We start from the raw sequence: 5591 nt of genomic DNA, 5'->3' as shown, positions 1-5591 counted from the left end.
TATTTCCCCATGATGGGCACAGACTGGGCTATTAGAGTTGAGTTTTATATTAACTCTTTTCAGGGCAAAAAATAAAATTTGTTGTCTGACTGATAGTGGAATGCGACAGTTTGCTTCTGTCTACTCAGTGTCTAATATACTGCTTATTCTTAGCTAAGCTCCTCAGCTGCTTAGCCCTGGTCTACACTGGTGGGGGGGTATCAATCTAAGTTATGCAACTTCAGCTACGTGATGAATGTAGCTGAAGTCGAGGTACTTAGATCGACTTTCCGTGGTGTCTTTACCGCAGTGAGTCGACTGCTGCTGCTCCCCCGTTGACTCTGCCTATGCCTCTTGCAGTGCTGGAGTACAGGAGTTGATGGGAGAGCGCTTGGGGTTGATTTATCGTGTCTAGACTAGACGAGATAAATCGATCCCAGCTGGATCGATCACAGCCAGCTGATCCGACGGGTAGTAAAGACATACCCTTAGTGTTAATAATTTTGTTAGTTGCAGTGGCTACCCATCCTGTCTGCCGGTGTTATTGTAGACTGTTAACCATTCCCTCACTGATATACATCTCCTTCCTTTATAACCTGGTCTATACTCGCATTAAAGGACAACATGGGCCATTTCCAGCCCCAGAAAGTATTTTTGAAAGGGTCAGATAGACTCTTATGAGACCACTACTCCAAGTGTAAGATACTGCAGGGATGAAACCTTGGAGTTGTAAGCTGCTGACACCCCTACATCACCACAGGAGGCTTAGGCTGTGTACCTCCAGGAGGACCTTGTGGGTACATCTAATCGGGGATAAAAGCCCTGCAACACAGCCATGGCATGCCTAGGTCAGCTGACATGGGCTTGTGGAGCTCTGGTAGCAGGGCTAAAAATTGTTGTGTAGATGTTCGGGCTCAGGCTGGAGCTGAACATCTATCCAGCATTTTTTAGCAGGAAGTACCACCCAGCAGCACCTGAGTGGCAGCCCCCCACAGCCCACTACTGGGCCTGTACCAATACTTAAGGGGAGCTGTCTGCACAACAACATAGACTGCCTACCTGTCTTTGTTCCAGACCCTGCTTGTGATAGACCCTAGTCTCCAGCTTTCGACCTTGGTCTGTCCTTGACTTCACTTTTCATTGCTGTCTGTAACGTGGTGCCTGACCCCGATCTCCCGGTAACCGACCCAGCCTGCCTCCTGATGTCTGATTCTTGGTCTGCCACTGACCTGTCTCAAACTCTGACTCCCTGGTATCTGACTTGGCCTGATTCCTGTTGTGACTACTAGGTTTGTCTGCCCATGTCCTGGTCATGACAGACAGCATAATTCAGGGATTTGGCTTCAGCATGAAATTCTCAAAATTCAGAACATTTGGGATTCAGATCCACACACTAACATTCATAACCAAAATGTTGTAAATGCCTGGTCTCAACTACACTCCTGAAACATCCACTAAGCTTGGAAATACCCTTTGCTTGGTAAGGAGCTAAAGGGAAGTTAATCTGGTCCAGTGCCAAAGGAAACAATTGGGAGGAAAATTAGTTTATGTTTGTATTTTCAAATATCCATGCTAGAGGGACAGAGTCCATCAGACTGACAGAGTTATTGCTCTCCAGGGATGTCAGCACAACGTATCTTTTGTAAAAAACATTGTAGTGCTGGTGCTGCTCTTAGTCTCATCCATACCACCTTGTTGAAGTCAGTGAGGTTGAAAAAGGGTAACTCAGGACAGAATGTGGTCCTGATGAACTAGCTGTATGTTTACTCTAGACAAGTGTAAGAAAACTATTGTACATAATAAACAACCCAGGAGCAAGAAGGAGAGAAGAGTATCAGGAAGCAAAATCAAATTGCAGAAACCACATTCTAGAAAACGAACCTAAGTTTTCATTATTATTGATTTACTGTCTGCTAATATAGCCTCAAAAAGTGACTGTGAGCATAGTCTGAGAAACAGGAAATCAAAGGAACAGATGTGACTATCTGAGGCCAGTGAGAAGAGAACAGTACCAGGGCCCTAGCAGACAATGATTAAGGAAATGAAGGGCAAAATCCAGCCCTCACTGTCAGGAGCCAAGGCTAGAGAGGATTGGAATGTCAATCACCTCATGAGGGGCCCTTTGTCATCCTTCCAGCACAGGACAGGATGGTTCAATGAGGCAGTGAGCAAATGTATGGTAGGGAACATGTTTCCGTTGCTCCAAAAAAGAGCTGTGTATATTCCGGTCAGCTGCTGAATGCAGCATATGTGCAGGGGACAGGGGACTTTGCTGCAGCATCAAAACAGCAGGCCACACCCTCTTGGTCTGTGTAGTTTTGGCATGAACATTAGCCACACCTTTCTCCTTGGATTCAACAAAGTATTGGGCATGCAGGGCAGAAGGGTAAGTAATCCTCTTTGTTCTCTTCCCTCATTAGTGCACCCACACAACACAGGCTGGGATTTAGTCCTAAAATGGCACCTACTTAATCTTTCAGCATCAATTAAAGAAATCATTTGCTGTATTAAAATTTTAAATGGTGTTTACTGAGACATATGGGTATTTACTATGTCTATGCAAATATTATGTTTACTTTTAGATATTTTTGTATGTGCATATTTGTGTTAGTGATAATATTATTATGGTAATTTCTACATAAATGTGTATAGCATGTTTTTAAAGTGTCTCCGAGGTAGTTATTATTTATCTTAATGCTAATTGCATTGGGAATATGACAATATTGAATTGTATGCTAAATATATGTTTCCTTTGTGCACCTTTTTAGGGAAAGTTTACAACCATTATGAGCCTGCATTGATCCAAACTGGGCTATACAAAACAGTGGAGACGTCATTGCAGTTGTCCAGACGCCTAAGGTGACAACTGAAAGTCAAAGATGCTTTTGTGTCAGTTGATTGTGTCAGTTGCGGCTTGTGAAAAGACTTCTGTGGGGATTAATTTTCAAACTTTTGAGAGAAAATATATAATTAGGAGACTCTTGGGTGAAATTGTTAGAGTCTTTAGAAAGAAAGGAGAATACTGGTCCTAAAACAATAGATAAAGGAATAAAAAGGGGTATGAAGTGCAAAAATGTTTCAGTAGTTGAAAATGTTGAGCGTTATGTTCCTAGTTTTCTTAGCTATTGGTCTGTAGCTTAATAAAACATTATCTGATAAGGAATTGCAGTGTACTGTCATCTTTCCTGAAGTAAAGAATCTACCTGAAACAAAACTAGATAATGTCTGGGAAACACAACAACAACGAAAAAAAGGGTGGGCCAAATTCATCACTGTATGAATGGATCTAAAAGATGTGTTTGTCAGAATAGTGGAATACACTCATATGTTGTTTTGCAATGACCCAGTTAATCAGAGACTTGTTACAATATCAGCTGGTATGCTGGTCAAATGATTTATTAGGTAAGTGATAGTGATTAGTGATAGTGATTATCATGATTTATCAGATACTTCTTAGCATCATGATAAAGGAAATACCTTTCAAAATTATTGGCATATCACCTGAGACATTATGCAAGTGATTTAACTTCTTAAATGTCTCAGGTGGTCTTCTTTATGAATTAAAACTTGGAATCCTTGCATAAAAATAGAATCAGTGTAAAAATGACATCAGAAAGGAAGAGAATGAAAGGTACAGAAATCTACACCATTGAAAAGCACCTTTGAATTGTATATGATAAAGATCTTGTAATGGCAAGCCTCAGATTTCTGTGAATTCAGCATAGAAAGGCATTGTATAAAGGAGTTACAGTCAACTCAGAAAACAACTAAAATGAATTTTTGTCTCTATAACATAGCATTTACACACACCTAATAAGAAAAACACATTTCAAAATCCACTGCTATGCAGGAGTCATGTTGTTTTATCTGTGGAACTCAGTGAGAGCTTTTTTCAGTGTGTTATACCCACTGGAGGGAAGGGGCCAAAGTAGATCTAACTGGCTTAAAAGAATTATGTATTTGTCAGGAATATTGAGTTATCTAAGCGGGTGATGCCTTTATAGCATACTGGGCTGTGTCACAGCGGAGGGAGGTTATAAAGACAAGCCAGTAATTCCAAATGTTTTTAAACTGTTTTAAAATTTATTAGGGTCTGAATGCTTTTGAGAAAGTCATATTTTATTACTTTAACTCTTGTTTGGATATTTAATGGCTGTCTGGAGAGACTTCTGTGGTTAGCTTTTAACACCTAATTATCACTTCACCATAGAGCTTGGGTTAAATGATTGGGAATTGCAATGCTTAAAGGACTCCTGACATGGGATTTCTTTTTGAATCCAGTTAAGTGAATTATTTCTTTAACAGGAATCTCTTTAGCATGTAAGGAAATTAAAAATAAGAAAGGGTTTGGATTTTAAGAGAGAGGAAGGTGACCAGTTAAATTAGGCAAGGGAGGTGGGGGCTACTCTGATTATTTCCAGCCGATTTACATGCTCAGTTACAGGCACTGTCTAACAGCTAGAGGAACAGATAATGGAAAGTGACTGAATAAAGAAGATCCATCCTACATAGCAAACAGGACTAATTACAGTAATAAGTAAGACCCCTCTCTCTGTGGAACTCAGTACAGTAGTTATAATGTGGATGTTAATATAAATGTAGCCTTTTTTTGGTGGAATGCCAGTTGTATTTTCCAGAGCCCTGTCTCTTTAAGACTTGGAACTCTGCCGAAGAGGTCAGAGCCAGGACACAGCAAGGTGTAATCACAGTGGTTGTGGTGGGAGCTCCACAGTAGTGTCCAGTAGTGGGGCTTGTGCCAGCTCCGTGTGCTTTCTGGACTCAGGAAGAAATCTTCATAAACTTCACCAGTTTGAAACAGCACCCTGCTCTGGGAGAGAACACCCTTTTCCAAGCAATATCCTTTCCCCACTATCTGCCTCCCTCCCACCACAAATGTGATCCACTCCAATGAAGTTTGAACAACAAGCCTTTGACAAGTATGATGCCTTTATCTGGCTTGTAACTGTACCAGGGAGGCTGTACTGTATATAGTCCCAGACTGTTGCTTTGAAGCCACAGCCTGGACTGAAAAAAGAAAAGGAGTACTTGTGGCACCTTAGAGACTAACAAATTTATTAGAGCATAAGCTTTCGTGAGCTACAGCTCACTTCATCGGATGCATTTGGTGGAAAAAACAGAGGAGAGATTTATATACACACACACAGAGAACATGAAACAATGGGTTTATCATACACACTGTAAGGAGAGTGATCACTTAAGATAAGCCATCACCAACAGCAGGGGGGGGAAAAGGAGGAAAACCTTTCATGGTGACAAGCAGGTAGGCTAATTCCAGCAGTTAACAAGAATATCAGAGGAACAGTGGGGGGTGGGGTGGGAGGGAGAAATACCATGGGGAAATAGTTTTACTTTGTGTAATGACTCATCCATTCCCAGTCTCTATTCAAGCCTAAGTTAATTGTATCCAGTTTGCAAATTAATTCCAATTCAGCAGTCTCTCCTTGGAGTCTGTTTTTGAAGCTTTTTTGTTGAAGTATAGCCACTCTTAGGTCTGTGATCGAGTGACCAGAGAGATTGAAGTGTTCTCCAACTGGTTTTTGAATGTTATAATTCTTGACGTCTGATTTGTGTCCATTCATTCTTTTACGTAG

At 41.0% G+C, this 5591-nt stretch overlaps 1 long non-coding RNA gene across 1 annotated transcript; it reads left to right on the top strand.

Annotated features, from left to right (window-relative positions):
• Window positions 1-2156: 2156 nt before the first annotated feature.
• LOC122458958 lies at window positions 2157-3142 on the top strand. Its single transcript, XR_006279332.1, has 2 exons — window positions 2157-2365; window positions 2748-3142. It is a non-coding gene; the product is annotated as an uncharacterized LOC122458958 (long non-coding RNA).
• The last annotated feature ends 2449 nt before the right edge of the window (window positions 3143-5591 follow it).

This window comes from Dermochelys coriacea, chromosome 2 (genome assembly GCF_009764565.3).
Source record: "Dermochelys coriacea isolate rDerCor1 chromosome 2, rDerCor1.pri.v4, whole genome shotgun sequence".
NCBI classification, from domain to species: Eukaryota; Metazoa; Chordata; order Testudines; family Dermochelyidae; genus Dermochelys; species Dermochelys coriacea.
This window is presented reverse-complemented; position numbering and strand designations above follow the sequence as displayed.